At 38.9% G+C, this 13,699-nt stretch overlaps 1 pseudogene; it reads left to right on the forward strand.

Annotated features, from left to right (window-relative positions):
* Window positions 1-620: 620 nt before the first annotated feature.
* Window positions 621-13,699, forward strand: part of LOC126709232 (geraniol 8-hydroxylase-like) — a 28,941-nt pseudogene continuing 15,862 nt past the window's right edge.

Raw genomic sequence — 13,699 nt, forward strand, 5'->3', positions numbered from 1 at the left:
TTCTATTTTTTTAACCAAAAAAAAAATTCTATTTTACATACTTACTTTTTAAAATACCCTTACATCAGATTATTTATTTTATACTACATTTATTAAAATATCAATATTTTTATTTTTTAATTCTTTCTCTTTTTTCACACACAATAACCACTATCAACTCTCTTTCTTTATCTTTGAGATACGTAAAAAAGAATAAACAACTAAATGTAAAATAAATTGTGTCAATATAAATTTACAAGATTATTGTAGCAAACTTGTAAATTTGCACAATTATATACAGGCTGATGTAGATAATTTTTTATTAAAATTGTGTAAATCTTACACATTTTTCTATTATACAGAGAGGTGAATACTTTAATATTAGCCATTGTTATACTCTCTCTCTCTCTCTCTCTCTCTCTCTCTCTCTCTCTCTCTCTCTCTCTCTCTCTCTCTCTCTCTCTCTCTCTCTCTCTCTCTCTCTCTCTCTCTCTCTCTCTCTCTCTCTCTCTCTCTCTCTGAGTGTGCGTGTTGTTTTGTTTTGCTTGTTGTCTATAAAGGAGAACGGTGAAGGATAGTGTTGTATTGTATCATTCTTCACTTTGCTCTTTTCTCCTGGAGATCAGAGTTCATAAATAAAAATGGATTTCTTGAGCGGTACAATATGTCTTTGCCTCACTTGGCTCTTAATCCAAGCCCTGCATATAATTTTTAGAAGCAAAGCAATCCCCAAAAAACATCCACCAGGTCCAAAACCTTTTCCATTGGTTGGAAACCTCTTAGAGGTTGGTGACAAACCCCACAAGTCCCTAACAAAACTTTCCAAGGTCCATGTAATGAGCGTAAAACTAGGCCAAGTAGCGACAATAGTCATTTCTTCAGCAGCTATGGCCAAAGAAGTCCTTCAAATACATGACCAACAATTGTCCAATCAAACCATCCTAGATGCACTCCGAGCCCACAGACACGAGGAGTTTAGCTTGGCAAGTATACCTGTTTCAACCCGGTGGAGAAACCTTTCACAGAATATGCATGGAACAACTATTTGCCAACAAGACACTTGATGCTAACCAAGCTATAAGGCATGAGAAGGTGCAAGACCTCCCAGCTGATACTCATCAAAGCATCCTAAATGGTGAAGCAGTAGATATTGGGAGAGCTGCTTTCAAGACCACGCTTAATCTATTATCAAACACCATTTTTTCTGTGGATTTGGCTAACTCCAATTTTAACACAGCTAGAGAGTACAAGGAGATCATTTGGAATATCATGAAAGAGGTTGGGAGACCAAACTTGGCAGATTATTTTCTTGTGTTAAAAAAGAACGCGTAAGGCAACGTATGGAAGTTCACTTTGGAAAGATGTTAGACCTCTTTGACCTCATGATTACCCAACGGCTCCACTTGAGAAAAGTGTGGTTCTAACACAAGTGAGGATATATTATGTAAGGTTGAATTTTATCAACCATTTTGTTGGCTTTATTTCGTGCCAAATTTACTTGTATTTTAGCAATTAGTAACTCTGTATTTAGGTGGGAATCATGTAAAGGTAGTGTGTGAGAGAGTGTGAAGAAATGCTCAAGATTGTACAAAGAAGCAGGGACTCACGACTGGATCTCACGGGTGGCTCACGGCTTGCAAGCCGCCAGAAGTTGCACATGTGCCAAGCATGCCAGAAGCTGAAGAGTCACGCCAGCTGTTGCACTACAGGACAAAACTCCCAGGCTGGCCAGGCCGTTAGCTCGCGGCTTGAACTCGCAACTCAACCCAGTCACAAGGTCAAGTCGCCAGAACACCCTGTTTGGGAAAAACTGACTTTTCACATTCATTCTCACCCTACTATATATATACCCTTATACCCACGATATTCAGAGAGCTTCCAGAGAGAATTTTGAGAGAGAAACCCTAGAAAAAAACAAGATTGATTCATCCACAATCTTCACATAGAAACTCTTCAACTTCCTCTACTCTCTTCCTCTCCATTGTCAAACCCTTAAGATGTACATTACCAAAACCTTTTCTCACCATACCCATATCTATGAGGAGGCCATTTGGTGTTTGGGAAGCAGTTAAGAAGGGACCAATTTCATATTGGTAGATGCTATGGTCAAGTAGCAGAATCCGGCAAGCTAAAGAAGAAATAGGTTCGGTGTAACCTCGTTGGAATACGAGCTTGGAGGGTTTAGGTACATTGGATAGATTAGGCTTGGAGGGTCCTCTGCTGTTCATATATCCCAACCACATTCTTTAGTGGATTGTTTACCGCTTGGAGGGCGGCGGAGAGGTTTTACACCGAGGGCTTCGGTTTTCTCTTCGATAACACATCGAGTGTTGTCCTTGTGTTTGCATCTCTCTTCCCTTAATATTTTCCATTTAATTTCTGTTGTGGATGTGATTTTATTTGATTTAGATTTTTTATCAATTCTGTATTGAGCTTATGTTCATTTTTCGCACATTAATTGTTTGATATTAAGCTTGAATTGGTAATTTGTAAATTGGGGGTCTAAACGTTCAAGGTGTTTTATACACTTATTGAACTTTCATATTAGACACCCTTCTCAACATCAGTGAAAAAAGAAACAGTGAGGAGATGGACAAAACTAAGATAGTACGATTGTTCCTGGTCAGTATTATTTATTGAGTATTGTTTATTACACACAAACTATTTTATATAATTTGATACACATCTCAACAGTATTTGAAGTCTTGGCTTGAAGTCATAATTTTCATAATTATGTAAAACAGTTTGTATACAACAAATTACCCTTATATGTTACCCTCTTTGCTTTGTCTTGAATTTCTTTCATAATTTTTGCTTTCTTTGGAAGAAGAAGAAATTTTATTCAAATTCAAAGAACAGTACCTGTTGCAGCAAGTAGAGAGTTTTGCTCTAGAGCACCTTCACACTCTCGTATACTATAAAAAAATTTGTCTCATATTTTGTGTTCAATGTTATGCTCTATCACATTTCTAGATTTAGGTTGGCAAACCATAGGTAAAAGTGTCTTATTTTGTGCTTTGAGAGTGTTCAAGTGTTATCAAGATTGCTACCCAGGTGCTAAAGTTTATTGTGCTAATCAAAGTTGTTCGACACTTGCTCAGTCGATTAAAAAGGCCTGAATTCGACAAATCGTGCTTAAACTCAACCAATCGAAAATTAGGTCTAATGAATTGTGATTTCAACTCATTAAATGACTAGGGTTTCGTGCAAAAAAATTCAAATGCATTTAAACAAACCCTAATGCACATTTAAAATACTTTTGGAGCTACTCTCATATAGATTTAAAGGATTTGTGCCTCTTGCTCTCAAAATCCTCTACCGATTCTTGGAGTAATAAACTAGAGGTTCACGATGCAACATATCCATAATTGAGGAACTTTGTGGACTCAAAACTATATTGGGTAATTTTAGTAAGATTTTCTTGGAATATGGTTATTTGTTATTGTAAGGTTGAATTTTATCAACCATCTTGTTGGCTTTATTCCATGCCAAATTTGCTTGTATTTTAGCAATTAGTAACCTTGTATTTAGATGGGAATCATGTAAGGGTAGTGAGTGAGAGAGTGTGAAGAAATGCTCAAGATTGTGCAAGGATGCAAAGACTCGCGGCTAGAACTCGCAGGTGACTCGCGACTGGCAAGCTGCCAAAGCTAGCACACGTGTGAAGCATGCATGGGAGCTGAAGAGTCATGCCAGCTGTTGTACTACAGGACAAAAGTCCCAGGCTAGCCAGGCCGTTAGCTCGCGGCTTGAACTCGCGACTTAGCCCAGTTGTGAGGCCAAGTCGCCAGACCACCCTGTTTGAGAAAAACTAACTTTTCGCATTCCTTCTCACCTTACTATATATAGACCCTTATACCCACGAAATGTAGAGAGCTTTCAGAGAGAATTTTGAGAGAGAAACCCTAGAGAAAAACAAGATTGATTCATCCACAATCTTCACATAGAAACTCTTCAACTTCCTCTACTCTCTTCCTCTCCATTGTCAAATCCTTGAGAGGTACATTACCAAAACCTTTTCTCACCATTCCAATATCTGTGAGAAAGCCATTTGGTGTTTGGGAAGCAGTTAAGAAAGGACCAATTTCATATTGGTTGATGCTATGGTCAAGTAGCGGAATCCGATAAGCTAAAAAAGAAATAGGTTCGGCATAACCTCGTTGGAGTAGGAGCTTGGAGGACTTAGGTACATTGGATAGATTAGGCTTTGAGGGTCTTCTGCTGTTCATGTATCCCAACTACATTCTTTAGTGGATTGTTTACCGCTTGGAGGGCGGCGGAGGAGAGGTTTTACGCTGAGGGCTTCGATTTCCTCTTCGATAACACATCGTGTGTTGTCCTTGTGTTTGCATCTCTCTTCTCTTAATCTTTGCCATTTAATTTCTACTGTGGATGTGATTTTATTTGGTTTAGATTGTTTATCAATTTTGTTTTAAGCTTATGTTCATATTTCGCGCATTAATTATTTAACATTAAGCTTGAATTGGTAATTTGTAAATTGGGGGTCTAAACGTTCAAAGTGTTTTATACACTAATTGAACTTTCAATTGGTATCAGAGCGGGTTCACTTATATTGGTTTCATTACCTTAGTGTGATCCTTAACCCCAAATTGAGATGGACAGGTCTCAATCTTTAAATGCTCCACCATATTTTAATGGTAGCAACTATGCCTTTTGGAAGGTAAGGATGAGAGCATTTCTGTGTTCTATAGATGAGGCTGTTTGGGATGCTGTTGAAATAGGTTGGACAAAGCCGGAGGCAGCCAAATTCATTTGGGATAAGGCAGCCCTCGCGGCATCAAATGCTAATTGTAAAGCACTTAATGCAATTTTTTTGTGGTGTGTCCCCAGATGAATTCCATCAGATTTCTCATATCATCGTTGCCTAAGAAGCATGGTAGATTTTGGAGACCACTTATGAGGGTACAAAGGAAGTTAAGAACACAAAGCTACAGATGCTGACTACCCGGTTTGAGGAGCTCAGGATGAGCAAGGATGAGTCCTTTGACTCTTTCTATAGTAAGCTAAATGAAGTGGTCATCGACAAGTTTAACTTGGGAGAGAAAACGGAGGACTCGAAAGTTGTATGAAAAATTCTTTGTTCATTGCCGGAGAGCTTCTGTGCAAAGGTGACTGCAATTGAGAAGAGCAAAGACCTTGATGAAATCAAAGTCCAAGAGCTGATTGGTTCTCTCCAAACGTATGAACTTTCATTACCAAATCAAAGAAAGAGCAAATCACTGGCTCTTAAGACAATAAATGAAAGGATAGAAGGTCATGGTTCATCAGATGAGGATGTAGTAGAAAAAAATGTTGCCTACCTTGCAAAGAATTTCTACAAATTTCTAAAGTTCAAGAATAGTGAGAAATTTAGTGATAAAGGGAAATTCATGAGTTCCGGAAAAGAGAAGAAGGACTTCAAAAGGAGAGAAGGGAAGGAGTCCCAATCTACACAAGGAGTCACTTGTTTTGAGTGTAATGGACAGGGCCATTTTAAAAAGGAATGTTCTAATTACCTGAGATCGAAGGGCAAGGTGTATGCCACCACTCTCAGCGACTCAGATTCCTCCACTTCTGATTCAGAAGAAAGCTGTGATGAAGAAGGGAATTTCTCAGCATTCATGACTGTTGCTCATGTTGAGTCTTTGGAAGACTTGAATTTGCTTGTGGAAGAACTTGGGGAGCGTAGTGATGAGGAATTCATGGGAACTATAGAAGAATCAGATGCTTAAGAAGATGAAGATACAGTTGGTCTTAAAGATAACTACAATTCTCTACTTGAGAAGTCAGGAGAATATGCAAGGGTTGCCAAGGCAGTTGTGAAAAAGATGAAGAAAGCTAAGGAGGACTATAGAAGTCTCCTAGTGAGATATAAGGAGGCCAAGTGTGAGATAGAGACGCTAAATGGCGACCTAACCGAAGCTTACACCTGGAATTCCTTGAGCTTAAGGTGGTTCAAGCAAATGCCAAGGTAGAGCGAGTCTCCACAAAAAAGCTTGATGATGTCCTTTCCTCTCAAGAGACCTTCTCCGACAAAACCAGATTAGGATACACTGGAGAAAGTAGTTCAGCTATGAACATCTCCAAAGAAGTGAAGTTTGTGAAGGCCAAAGAGCCGGTTGTAGTTACCCCTACTGTTGAAAAGGCAAATGTTAAGAAGAAGAAGAATGTAACTGACCAGCGGGTGTTGAACAAGCCCCGTAATCAATCGGTGGTCAGGTTTGAAGCCAGAGCAAAATCTCTTCCACGATCGCAAAGAGGTCCTAGAACGAACCATGTGTGTCATCACTGCGGACTTCAAGGGCACACCCGACCCAATTGTCATAAGCTGAGAGCATTGAGGAATGCTAGTGATCAAAGGTCAAGAAAGCCAAGAAATGACAAGAGGACTTGGGCTGTTGAGCCATCAAGTGATCGAAATGGTGATCCCGGAATGATGGACGTGATGAAGATGATTGGTGCATTCACCAACTGCTTGGAAAGCTTCACTAAAAGGTTTGAAAGTCCTAACTCTCGTACCTAATCCTATAAGGATATCACCCCAAACGCATGTGACGTGTGGGTGATGAAGGATACTCATGCATAAGCATTACAACTGAAAGTTCAAATAGTGTATAAAACACCCTTGAACATTTAGACCCCCAAAAACAAAATTACCAATTCAAGCTTTATGACAAATAATAAGTGTGCGGAAAATGAACAAAAGCTATAAACAGAATTGGTAAACAATTTAAGCCAATTAAAATCATATCCACAGCAGAAAATAAAAGGCAAAGATTAAGGGAAGAGAGATGCAAACACAAGGACAATACAACGATATGTTATCGAAGAGGAAACCGAAGCCCTTGACGTAAAACCTCTCCGCCGCCCTCCAAGCGGTAAGTAATCCACTAGAAAATGTAGTTGGGATACATGAACAGCAATAAACCCTCCAAGCCTAATCTACCCAGTGTACCTAAGCCCTCCAAGCTTCTTGCTCCAACGAGGTTGCGCCGAACCTATTTCTTTTCTAACTTCCCGGATTCCGCTACTTGACCATTGCATCAACCAATGTGAAATTGGTTCCTTCCTAAATGCTTCCCAAAGCACCAAATAGCCCTCTCACAGAAATGGATATGGTGAGAAAAGGTTTTGGTAAAAAGCCTATCAAGGATTTAACAATGGAGAGGAAGAGAGTTGAGGAATTTGAAGAGTCTCTTAATGAAGATTAGGGATGAATCAATCTTGTTTTTCTCTAGGGTTTCTCTCCCAAAATTATCTCTGGAAGCTCTCTTTCTTTCGTGGGTATAAGGGGTATTAATACTGGGGTGAGAATAGAATGTGAAGAGTCAAGTTTTTCAAAACAGGGTTGGCTCGCGGCTTGACTGAGTCGCGAGATCCAGCCGCGAGATAACTGAACGGACAGTTGTCCTATTTTGTCCTGTAATGCTCCAGCTAGCATGACGCTTCAACTTCTGGCATGCCTGGCACGTGTGCAGCTTCTGACGGCTTGCAGTCGCAAGTCACCCGCAAGATCCAGTCGTAAGTCTCTGTTTTTCTTGCACACTCTTGAGCATTTCTTCACACTATCTCACTCACTACCCTTACAAAAATCCCACCTAAATACAAGGTTACTAATTGCTGAAATACAAGCAAATTTGACATGGAATAAAGCCAACAAGATGGTTGATAAAATTCAACCTTACAACATGTCCATGCATTAATACTTCCTATGTTGTGTGACTGTTGGTTTGTTTTTTTTATGTGAATTGAAAACTGTTTGTTTTTGCTTTCATTCATTTAAAATGTTTTTACATTGTTGCCTTTGATTAATCTCTTTCTTCTTGTGTGTCAAAAATCCAAAAACCACATAAAAAGTAGAAAATCCAAAAAATTTGATCAACATTGCTGAGTTTTGTCTCAAAATTTGTTTTATCTTGTACCTTTGTGCAAATGGCTTTGTGCACCTACGAGCATAGCTTGTTCTCTATGCACTCATATCATTGTGGGAGAAATTTTGAAATCTATGTGACTGTTGTAAATAGATCTTCAACCTTGTCATGAATGATTAGTGAATGGTTTTGTTAATCTTAAGACATACATAGACTTGTATCTATATATCTTCTCACTCTTTATTTTATTGTTTTCAGCTAAAAAAGCTCACCAAATGTAAATCTCCAAATGAAAAGAGATATTGAGCTGCAAAAGCCTGTCACACATACTAATATTTGACTAGGAAAAAGGGAAAGCGACCAAAAATTAAAATTGTATGATGCCCAAAAAGCAAAAGGCTAACTCATCAAAGTGAAATATCAAAAATTTCAGGTATCAATCTCACAATGAGATGTGTTGATTCAAAAAGATCAAATGATATGTCAAAAATGGAGCTAAATGAAAAACTTCAAAGATATTATAAGGTTGAATTTAATCAACCATTTTATTGGCTTTATTCCGTGCCAAATTTGCTTGTATTTCAGCATTTAGTAATCCTGTATTTAGGTGGGATTGTTGTAAGGGTAGTGAGTGAGATAGAGTGTTGATTGCTCAAGAGTGTGCAAGAAAACAGAGACTCGCGGCTTGTTCTCGCGGGTGGCTCGCAGCTTCAAGCCGCCAGACGCAGAACACGTGCCAAGCGTGCCAGAAGGTGAACAGTCATGCTAGCTGGAACACTACAGGACAAAACAGGACAACTGGCCATACGGTTATCTCGCGACTGGATCTCGCGACTCAGTCAAGTCGCAAGGTCAAGCCGCGAGCGACCCCTGTTTTGTAAATCCTGACGTTTCACATTCCTCTCTCACTCTAGTATAAATACCCCTTATACCCACAAATGAAAGAGAGCTTCCAGAGAGAATTTTGAGAGAGAAACCCTAAAGAAAAACAAGATTGATTCATCCACAATCTATACATTAGAGTCTTTTCAAATTCCTCAACTCTCTTCCTCTCCATTGTCAAATCCTTGAGAGGCATTTTACCAAACCTTGTTCTCACCATATTCATCACTGTGAGAGGGCTATTTGGATTTCTAGGAAGCAGTTAGGAAGGAACCAATCTACATTGGTTGATGCTACGGTCTAGTAGCGGAATCCGGGAAGCTAGAAAAGAAAAAGGTTCGGTGCAACCTCGTTGGAGCAAGAAGCTTGGAGGGCTTAGGTGCACTGGGTAGATTAGACTTGGAGGGTCTATTGCTGTCCTTGTATCCCAACTACATTTTCTAGTGGATTGTTTACCGCTTAGAGGGCGGCGGAGAAGTTTTACGCCGAGGGCTTCGGTTTCCTCTTCGATAACACATCGCGTGTTGTCTTTCTATTTGCATCTTCCTTCCCTTTTATCTTTGCCTTTTATTATCTGTTGTGGGTTGTGATTTTAATTTGGCTTAGATAGTTTATCCAATTCTATATTATAGCTTACGTTCATTTTCCGCACACTAGTTGTTTGACATAAAGCTTGAATTGGTTAATTTATAAATTGGGGGTCTAAACGTTCAAGGGTGTTTATACACATATTTGAACTTTCAATTGGTATCAGAGCAGGTACACTTCTAGTGGTTTCATTACCATTGTGTGATCCTTGACTCCCTTTTGAGATGGATCGATCTCAATCCCTAAATGCACCTCCATATTTTGATGGTAGTAATTATGCTTTTTGGAAGGTTCACATGAGAGCTTTTCTGTGTTCTATTGATGAATCTGTTTGGGATCCTGTTGAGATAGGTTGGACCAGGCCTGAGGAAGCCAAATCCACATGGGATAAGGCAGCACTTGCTGCATCTAATGCTAACAGTAAAGCACTCAATGCTATTTTCTGTGGTGTGTCTCCAGATGAATTTCACAGGATCTCTCACATTACCGTTGCTAAAGAAGCATGGGAGATATTGGAGACCACTTATGAAGGCACGAAGAAGGTAAAAGACACCAAGCTGCAGATGCTAACCACTCGGTTTGAGGAATTAAAAATGAGTGAGGATGAGTCCTTTGACTCTTTCTATAGCAAGCTGAATGAGGTGATTGTAAGCAAGTTCAATTTGGGAGAGAAATAGGACGACTCTAAAATTGTAAGGAAGATCCTTCAATCTTTTCCTGAAAGTTTTCGTGTTAAAATGACAGCGATTGAAGAGAGCAAGGATCTTGATGACATCAAAGTCCAGGAGCTGGTTGGTTCTCTTCAGACCTATGAGATGTCGCTGCCCAATCAACGGAAGAGTAAATCACTTGCTCTTAAGACCATTAATGAGAAGGTGGAAGATCATGACTCATCGGGAGAAGATGTGGTTGACAAAGATGTTACTTACCTTGTAAAAAATTTCAGAAAATTCTTGAAATTCAAAAATAATGGCAAATTTAGTGATAAAGGAAAATTCCAAAGTTCAGGAAGGGAGAAAAGTGAATTCAAAAATAAAGATGGAAAAGAATCACAACCTACACAAGGTGTCACTTGTTTCGAATGTAACGGGCATGGACACTTTCAGAAAGAATGTCCGAATTATTTGAAATCGAAAGGCAAAGTGTATGCCACGACATTGAGTGACTCAGATTCATCCGACTCAGAATCTGAGGAAAGCTGTGATGGAGAGGGGAACTACTCAGCTTTTATGACTATTACTCATGTTGAGTCTTCAGACGAGTTGAATCTGCTTATACGAGATCTTGGAGAACATAGTGATGAAGAATCACTGGGAATTGTTGAAGAATCAGATGCTGAAGAAGATGAAAACACAACCAATCTTCAAGAGAATTATAACTCACTCCTAGAGAAGTCGGGTGAGTACACAAGGGTGGTCAAGGCTGCTGTGAGAAAAATGAAGAAGGCAGAGAAGGACTATAAAAGTCTCCTAATCCGATATAGGGAGGCCAAATGTGAGATAGAGACACTGAATGGTGAGCTGTCAGAAGCTTACACAAAAGTGAGATTTCTTGAACAAGAGGTTGTGCAAGCAAATGCTAAAATAGAGAGGGTCACCACCAAGAAGCTAGATGATGTTATTTCATCTCAAAAGAGCTTTTCAGACAAATCTGGGTTGGGATATACCGGAGGAAGTAGCTCATCTGGAAATGTCACTAAAGAAGTGAAGTTTATAAAGGCCAAAGAATCAGCTGATGTTGGTCCTACTGTTGAGAAGCCCAAGATAGAGGAGAAGAGAAATGTGGGGAACGAACGGTTGTTGAATTCCCGTAATCAATCTGTGGGCAGGTCTGAATCTCGAGCCCAGTCTCGTCCACGACCACAAAGAGGACCTAGATCAACTTATGTGTGTCATCATTGCGGACTTCAAGGGCATACTCGACCAAATTGCCAAAAACTGAGAGCAAAGAATAATGCAACTCCTTAAAGGTCACGAGGACCCAGAAATGATAGAAGAATTTGGGCAGGAGAACCATCGAGAGATCACAATGGTGATCCCGGAATGATAAACGTGATGAAGATGATTGGTGCATTCACCAACTGCTTGGAAAGCTTCTCACGAAGGTTTGAAAGCTCTAACTCCCGTACCCAATCCTATAAGGAAATCACCCCAAACGCAAGTGACGTGTGGGTGAAAAAGGGTACTCATGCATAAGCATTACAACATGTCCATGCATTAATACTTCCTATGCTTTGTGACGATGTTTGATTGATTGCTTGTTGTTTATGTTGATGGTTGTTTATTTGTCTATTTGCGCATATTTTTGGTTTTTTTTTTTCCTGTTTTTGATCAATATTTTTCTTCTAGTGTCAAAAATCCAAAAATGACATAAAAATTAGAAAATCAAAAAGTTTGATTGACATTGTTGAGTTTTTGTTTCAAAACTTATTTTGCCTTGTACCTTTGTGCTAATGGCTTTGTGCATTTTCGAGCATAGCTTGTTTCATTACACTCTAATCACTGTGGGAGAAATCTTGAAATCTATGTGATTGTTGTAAATAGATCTTCAAACTTGTCATGCATGATTAGTCAATGGTTATGATGATCTTGAGACATACATAGACTTGTGTCTATATATCTTCCCACTCTTTATTTTTGTTTTTGCTAAAAAGAGCTCACCAAATGTAAATCTCCAAATGAAAAGAGATATTGAGCTGCAAAACCCTGTCGCACATTCTAGTATTCGACTAGGAAAAATGGTAAGCGACCTAAAATTAAAGTGAATATTTATTCAAAAAGCCAAAGGCTAGTTCATTAAAGTGAAATATCATATATCACTCTCACAATGAGAGGTAATTGTCTCAAAGGATCAAAAAGATCAAATGTCATGATTGAAAGTGGAGTCAAATGTAAAGTTCCAAGATATGTTATCAAGTTTTGTGGGAAGTCATATATACATATTTCTATAATTGAGATGGATCACTTAATCTAGTGCTAATTGTGTATGCCTTGGTTGAATTGATCATTGAAACTTCACATTAGACTAAAGACTATCTCATTGTTGATATCCACACACAACATACAAGTTTGTGTTCAACAAATGCCATAATCATTTGTGTGATTGTACTTGATGAAATGTGTTTTCACATGCTCAATCTTTGTTAATTCAAGCACAAAAAGATTTTTGAGTGTTTTAGGTGTTTTTAGAAAGTATTTTGTTCGCAAAATTTGAAAATTTCAAAAATCCATTTTTGCCCTGTTTTGGTGACTCAGTCGCGGGTTAGTCAAGTCACGAGCCTCAGTCGCGTGTTCGCGGCTCATTTTTGGCGACTTGTTCACGAGTGGAAGGTCCAATTACGAGGGTTACTCAGAGATTTTCGCGGCTCAGCTTGCGACTCTCTCGCAGGTAAACCTTCCATACGCGAAAAACACTTAGAAAATTTTTTCAAAATTCTGTCTTTAAGTGTTTTGGCGGCTTGACCTGGCGACTTGGTGGCGACTCACTTCAGTCGCGAAAAACGCTTGTTTGGCAAAAATAGGGGCAGTTTTTAAATCTTTTTCAGTTTTTCCCTCGAACTTTTGTGACTGTTCATCTTCTTTCTCAACTGTCTCCTTCCCAAACGCTCCGTGTACCCATTTTCAAACTTCATTGGTGCTTCATTTCTTCTCAAAATCATCTTGAAAAGGTATGGGTCTTGTTTTCCTCATCTCATTTTCCCTGCTTCATGAATGTTTTTATTGACATTTGGATAGATACTATGTTCGAAACATTCCTCTCTTTGTTTGATGGGTATGGCTTATTGTGTTTGTTGTGGATTTCATCCGTTTTCATATTGTTAGGTCACAATGTGCTTTTTTTTTGTTCTGATATTTGCCTGTTGTTGATTCTCAAACTCTTTTATTAAATGGGTTTGGTATTTTTGTGACTTGCTCCTTTCTCTTGTTTGTGTTGTTGAAGTTGGCTTGCGGCTTTGGATTACTGTGTTTTTATGATATCATATTGGGTGCTCTGATCCTTCATTTTGAAATTTTATCCATGTTCATATCTTATGTGATCTGTTTTATGCTAGCCGTTCTTAATGTTCGAATGATGTCTTTGTGTGCATATCATGGTCATGGTAGACTATCTCATTGACAGTTATTTTTGAATTTGTGTCTATCTATGCTCTATTGCACTATCACCATTTTGCTGCACCTGTCGTATTGTGCACTTTAGCATTGATGGAAGTTTGTTTGGGTCTGAACTGTCTTAAGTTTGTAGTTATGTATTAAAATCTCTGGTTTTCTCTCTTATTTGCATCGAATCATGTTGATATTTATCTTGTGTGGTGCTGTTTTTGGTTCTTTGCTGTGGGCCTATTCTCTTGCAGATGTCTCGTCGATCTTCTAAGGGTAAAG

Source organism: Quercus robur, chromosome 12 (assembly GCF_932294415.1).
Source record: "Quercus robur chromosome 12, dhQueRobu3.1, whole genome shotgun sequence".
Taxonomy (NCBI): Eukaryota; Viridiplantae; Streptophyta; class Magnoliopsida; order Fagales; family Fagaceae; genus Quercus; species Quercus robur.